At 38.6% G+C, this 7,003-nt stretch overlaps 1 protein-coding gene across 1 annotated transcript in view; it reads right to left on the minus strand.

The window, feature by feature from the left end:
- Positions 1 to 7,003, minus strand: part of HIPK1 (homeodomain interacting protein kinase 1) — a 46,813-nt gene that overhangs the window by 24,896 nt on the left and 14,914 nt on the right. The gene's annotated exons all lie outside the window — the stretch shown is intronic.

A 7,003-nucleotide genomic window follows, 5' to 3' on the forward strand; every position in this document is an offset into this window, starting at 1 on the left:
TATTTAATGAAGCAAAAAATAATCTCTGGTACATAATCTGTCATCTAAAATTCTTTGGGCCAGATGCATTTGGAATTCTGAATACTTTTAATTTCAGAAAGATAATATAGTATATAAACTGTATATTGCATATAATCCCAGTGGAATTTGGGATTATATAACCAAACACATTGGTAAAGACTTTCAACAGCCTTATATTTAAGGGGACTCCCGGTGTGGCACTGTACGATCAGCACTGGACTGTGAACTACAAGGTCATCAGTTCAAACCTAGTTGGAAATCCTATACAGGATTGCTATGAATCGGAACCGACTCGACAGCACTTAACAACATTATCATATTGGTTGAAGTCCATTCTTGCCAGTAAATAAATGTATACAAAACTTAGGAAAAGACTCAAGCTTTGAAAGTTTTCTAAACTTTGGAATTACGGATAAAGGGTCACATACTCTGGATAAAATTCATAACACCTCTTTAACTATGAAAATAAATTAAAGAGGCTGGTTAATAAATATGCCTCTGTGGTAGAAATGCCTTCTGAAGACAAGTGGTTGCTGACAGCACACTCTAGAATGAGGCTGTCCGGGTCTAAATCATCCTACCCACATCACTGACATCACTGCTATACGCAAGCTCATCTCTCCAGGTCTCAGATAGCTTATCTCGAAAACAGAGAAAATAATGGCTCCTAGCGTGACTGCTAACAGCAGGGTCTGTGGTTCAAGTCCACTAGCTGCTCCTCCGAAACCCTATACGGGATTGCTGAGTGAGAAGAGACTCGATGGGATAGCACGCAACAACATCCCTCAGGGTTGTTGTAAATTTAAACAAATACGTAAACTAAAGTCCTTAGAATAATGCCTGGCATATAGTAAGCCCTATAGTAGTGTTAGCTATGCTCATAACTAGTACTGTTGTTGTTAAGTACCATTGAGTCAACTTCAACTCATAGTGTATAGGGTTTCTGAGTCATTGAGTCAACTTCAACTCAACTGTATAGGGTTTCTGAGGAGCAGCTGGTAAGTCTGAACCACCAACCATGAAGTTCAAACCAACCTTGTGGTCCAGTGCACCATCCCGCAGAGCCACATCAAGATTCCTAACTAGAATTGTATTTATCATTATTTGAAAACTCTGAACTCTTTTGTGCACTTTTGCAAATATTCAGTTCCATTAATGTGCCAAGTGATAAACAAAACCCTAAGGAACCTTCAAGAAAAGACTAAGGTAATCCCATAAACTAACGCTTTATGTATATATGAAACACAGGTCAGATATAATTATTACTTGTATTTACAGAGAAGGAAGCTGAGGCAATGAGAGATTAAATAATTTCTCCAAAATCACATAACTGAACTAAGTGACAAAACTAGGATTTGAATTGCAACAATGTAGTTCTGCAGCATATTACATGGTCTCTCAAGAAGTAAAACATAAATTCGTACACATATGCATAAACCTATCTTTTTGTTCCCCATACTCAAAACACACTGAAAAGGAACTTGAGCTGACACTGTTGAGGATGCCAATACTGCCATTCTGATGTGCAAATCGAAAAGTGCCGAATTCTTTGGAAGAAAGAATAGAGAGAAGGAAACACCACCTTCAGAAGTGCATAGACCCACATCTAAGATACAACTATCGGTCTCTCTGTGTGTAGAGGAAAGAATCGTGATGAAAACTGAAGACACACAGACTCAAATAGTCCAAAGGACTAATGAGACATGTAAATACCAGTCTTTACCACCCTGAGACCAGAAGAACTAGAAAGTGTCCAATTACTAGTACCAACTCTTTTGAAAGAGATCACATTGGATGGTCCTAGATTAACTGGGAGAAAATGTGGAACAAAATTCAAAATTACAAAAAAGACCAGGGTTAGTGGGCAGAAAGAGACTAGAGGAACCCAAGACTATATAGCCCTTGGTCACCCTACAGGTCTGGAATGGAATTCACCAGCCTGGCACAATTTTCAGGCAAGCAACAGATAGATATACAGGAGGGACATCAGCACTAGTGAGGTACACATGAAGTGCTCAACCATTAAAATAAAAAGGGCAGCATCTACCTAAGGACAAAGTTCAGGAGGGTCTGGAAAGGAGGTGGAATAGAAACAATCACAGGGAGGAAGTGGGATTAATGATGTTATGTGGAAGGGACTGCAATCACTGAAATGAAATGAAGTATATGACTTGTTGACTATAAAACTGATGATCTACTCTGGAAACCTTCACTCGGCAATAAAAAGTTTCCTTAAAATGTAAAAAAAAAAAAAAGAGAGAGAGAGCAAGAGGAAAAAGTGTGTATAGATCTAGATGGAGAATATGTCAATAAACAATTTTGTTTATTAAAAGTTTCTATGATTTTGTTGGGGAAAAACGAAACTATTTGGCAAGGTGGTATACCAAACCCTGTTGTTAATTCCATTCACTGAACTCATAGTGACATATTAGAACTGTACCATTAGGGTCTCTAAGGCTGTAAACCTTTATGGGAGCAGACTGCCACATCTTTCTCCTGTGGAGAGGCTAACAGATTTGAACCACAAACCTTCTGGTTAACACTGCACCACCAGGGCATGATGGTGTCGTTGATATTAAGTGTTGAGTTGGTTCTGCCCCATAGCAACCCTGTATAAGGTTTCCAAGGACCTTGTGGTTCAATCTGAACTTGCAATTGAGTGCTTATCCTACAGCGCCACACCAGGACTTCACAGGGCATGATGGTTACATGGGCAATTTTCAAATTGTGACTAAAATTAATAAATACAAAGGAGGAGTTCATGAAAATCCATGATCTTTTAATTCCGTTTGTTTCCACAAACATTTTGAAGTCCCTACAGAAATGGGCTTAGAAGGGAATGATAATAATACCAGGTAAAACGAGTATCAATAACAATTGGTGACACTTACCTAGTGCTTAATACGTACAACACACAGTTCTAAAGTCTTTACAAATGATGTCATTTAATCCTTATAACAAGCCTATAAGTAGATGCTGTTGTCCTAGTTTAAGTGACATGAGTCAATCTGGACTCACAGAAATACTGCATAGGGTTTCTGAAACTTTAAATCTGCAGAAGCAGAAATTCTTATTTGTCTCCCTGGGAGTGAGTGACCAGTGTGCTTAAACCACCAATCCTGTGCTTCGCAGTCCAGTGCTTGTCATATGGAAGTAGATCTTATTGTATATCCTTAATTCTAAGATGCACACTTTTTTCACATTTTAACCTCTGAAATTAAGATGACTCTTACAAACAATGGTATGTGTTTTGACTTTTCTTGTTGCTGTTGTGTGACACTGAGTCCCAGTGACCCCGTATGGTGTTTATGAGACTAGTTGGTGGGTTTGAACTGAAGACTTTGTGGTTCACAATCCTACGGTGTCATACTGTTTTAGTGGTACATAAATAAAGATGTCCTTGGATTCTAAGCAGTAAAGCATTATTTCCATTTTACAGATTTTTTAAAAATGAGAAGTTAAGTAACTTGTACAAGGTCACACACAATTACTAAATGATGTAGCCCAGGCAGCCTGGCCCCAGAATCTAAGCTCATCAACACTTTATAAACGCCTCCAATAATTTCCTTTCTTTCTTACAAGTCACAGAATTTAGATCTGTAAGGAAGCTCTAAGATCATTTTGTTCAGATCTGTCATTTCACAGGAACTAAGTGGAAAAGTCGATCTCTCTATGAAGAGCCACCTAACTGGCAGGGTCAGGGAACGTCTAGCAGGTTTCCCAAATTTTACTATCAAGTAACACACACTTATTGCTTCCTCTTCCTTCCTACCCCCACTGCGGGGTGGGAGAAAGCGACAAGGATTAAGAGAAGGTTATAAAGTATTTCCCTAAACAACAATATTCTGTATAAGCAATTAAATATGGTTGCCCCTTGGAACGCAGGGTATTTGGGGGACTCCCCAGGGTCTATTCACTCTCCCAATACTTGTACAGTAACAGAAGATGATCCAGGTTGGTTCTGATTTATTCTATTTGACAGTTACGGGTAGAAGCAGCAATAGCATCAATTTTTGTACTGTTTTATGTAAGCTAATTGTTAGCCAAAGCAACAACCTTCAGAAGCACTATTTCTACTGTAAATGGCTAGAGTCACATATTACTGATGGATTTTCAGAGTTCAATTAAATCCCTCTACTGTGTGTGGCATGTTTCTAAAATAGCGTTTAAGTGTGGTAGGAGCATTAATAAACTAGAGGGCAAGAGTACCCAGAAACAATATAAAAGCTTTTCTAAAATTGAAAAGGAACAAAATTTTCTACACTCAGTGAGTAGAATCATTCATTTCTGAATTCATGACAGTGCCAAAATAGCTGGCAGGGAGAATGCACATGGCTTTGGGCCAAAAGAAAAACTGGGCTTGGAACATCAACTGTAGAGTGGTGGGTTGATTTTGCCCCCACCCACCACCACACTAGTAAGACATTTTAAAGTCCAAAAGATAGGTCACAGGGAGAAACCAGTCCACACAATAACTTACTTCTTAAAAAAGGTAGCAGTAAGATTAATAATTGCTGAACTTCTAAAGCTTAAAACTTCCAGGGAATTCAGAAAAACACTCGTTCCAGCTCCTAACCCCCATCAAAAAAAAGAAGAATCAAACTAAAGATAGCTGGATAAGAATCAGTTAAAAACAGCAAAGGATTTCAGCAAAAGCTCACTTGAAACAACAAGTCTACCACATTAACCTTACAGAACAGTAAGCATCAAATAAGTAAATAAAGGTAGTCTAATACTAGTAACAAGGCTGCTCAGTCCACTGATGGCTTTTCACTGTCACTAGAGCCTAGCAACATTGGACTTATCACACCCCTAGGAAGCTAGGAATCATTAGTGCAGGTTCATGTCTGAACAATGAATGTTTTAAACTCTGAAATCAAATAATTCTTGGAAATATTCTTATAATTCCCTCATCTTTCCCCTTGGCCTCTATTATTTCTCAACCCCTGGTGGTACACATCTGTTTAATAAGAAGACAAGTTAAAGAATCAGTCTTTCCAGCTCTGACATCCTAACAACGACTGGGTCCTAAAAATTTTTAAATTCACCTACTGAAACATAAGAAAGAGAAAACAAAACTAAACTAGCAGAACTTGCTTCAGTAGGAAAATGACATTAATTGTAATTTGGGCACAGTAGGTCTTCTCTTTGAAGATATAGTATAGCCCATCCTTTAGAGAACAAATACTAAACAGGTTCTAATTACAGTAGCCAGGTGGTGGAAATAACAACCCTTCCTCAAACCACCCCCATCCCTACCACACCCCCCCCACACACAAACACCTCCCCACTTCTCAATTTCCCAACTGCAACCTTCTTTAAATGGAAAAAGTCCTCCAAGGCCATAAAGCTTCATTTCACTGGAGCACAGAGTAAAGTGAGGTTGGGATTACTTCACAGCATAAATCATCCTCTGGTCACTTACATGAATATGCTTGCTTCTTCTTTCCCGTTGCAGAGACATCAAACCTACTTACTAGATCAGATATATTACATAAAGTCTAACTTCCTGCCACTGTGGCTTAGGTCAAACAAGTTTCACCATCAGATGAAATTGGATAATTGTTTGTTTATCTAGGATAAACTGAAAAAATACTTTTTTCCTCTAGAATCTGTTCTCACATACATAATGAACAAAGTAATTTCAGACTGAAATGAAGGCCAGTTAGTTTATTCAGAAGGGGCTCAGGTGGCTTTATTTTGTTCCAAACAAAAAACAAATAAACTTGTAAGTGTGCTTACAAAACTTTGTCCCTACAACTCAAGCCCCAATCTATATTTACAGTGGGGATCAGGGAATAAAGTATATTATTTCCACTGCCTGAGTCAATTAGGCATTCCCATGGCCAACTGAGATAGCAGAAGAAAAAAATGTATGTCAACTGACAATAGTTTGGCATGTTATCAGCAAGATGAAGTAATGTCAAATAAAAAAAAGCAGGTAGGAGGAAGGCTAGTTTGAGAGACAAAACGTTTCACCAGCCAAAAGGATTCCACTGAGGTTTTCTGAAAGACAAGGTGAGGACTTAATGGACTCTAATCAGGCAACACAGCAACATAAAAAGCTTATCCAGTGTGGATAAAACTAGTGATAAAGAAGGAATGTCTAAGCTGCTATTCCATCTGCCTCAGGCTCATTACCAAGTATTACTGTGACAGAGCAGAACACTCGTGCTAAATCCTAAATGCAGAGACTGAACATATTCTGATACACAGAATGAACTCCAATTTTTAAGAGGGAAACTTAGTTCCACTGAAATTATACCTATAGTTAATAACCAAAATGCCTGGGTTTTATAGGAAGCTTTGTTGAAGATTAAGCAAACCAAACCAAAATTCAAAAACGAAACCAAAATTACTCAAATGACAGCTTAAATTATAAGTATTAGGGAAAAGTCCAAAGACCAGCAACCTAACACTGAGCACTTTTGAAATGAATTACACATTAAAGAAAGGGGGGGGGGGGGGGAAGCTAAGCAGCCAGAGCTACTTAACCCTCAAATCTTCATTACTGTTTAAAGAAAAGAAAAATCCATCAAAAATTATCTCATGAAAGAATTCCTATTTCCTACCAAATCAGAGGTGTCCTGATGTGGTGCTGTAGAATAAGCATTTGACCAAAAGTCGGTTTGAGCCACAAGGTCAGCGGTTCAAACTCACCAGCCACTCCTTGGAAACCCTACACAGGACCAACTCGACAGCACTTAACAACAAAATCAAAAACCAAACCTGGAGCCATCAACTCCTCTCTTTTTCCGTTTTACAACTGCTCTGTTTTCACCACCAAACACTTTGTCTCCAACAGGGCAGAGTTACATTAAAGAACATCTGCAGGCACTGACTAGAGAGAGAAGATCTAGAAAGTGAAAAGCTGATCAAACCCGCATTCCTCAGCTGCATTTGCCTCTAACCTCCCCAGCTTTCAAAATGGGGTACAGAGCTGAACACTTCAGTGCACCTGTAGTGTTTGTACGGATGGATA

The sequence above is a fragment of the Chrysochloris asiatica genome, unplaced genomic scaffold (genome assembly GCF_000296735.1).
Source record: "Chrysochloris asiatica unplaced genomic scaffold, ChrAsi1.0 scaffold00085, whole genome shotgun sequence".
In the NCBI taxonomy this organism is placed as follows: domain Eukaryota; kingdom Metazoa; phylum Chordata; class Mammalia; order Afrosoricida; family Chrysochloridae; genus Chrysochloris; species Chrysochloris asiatica.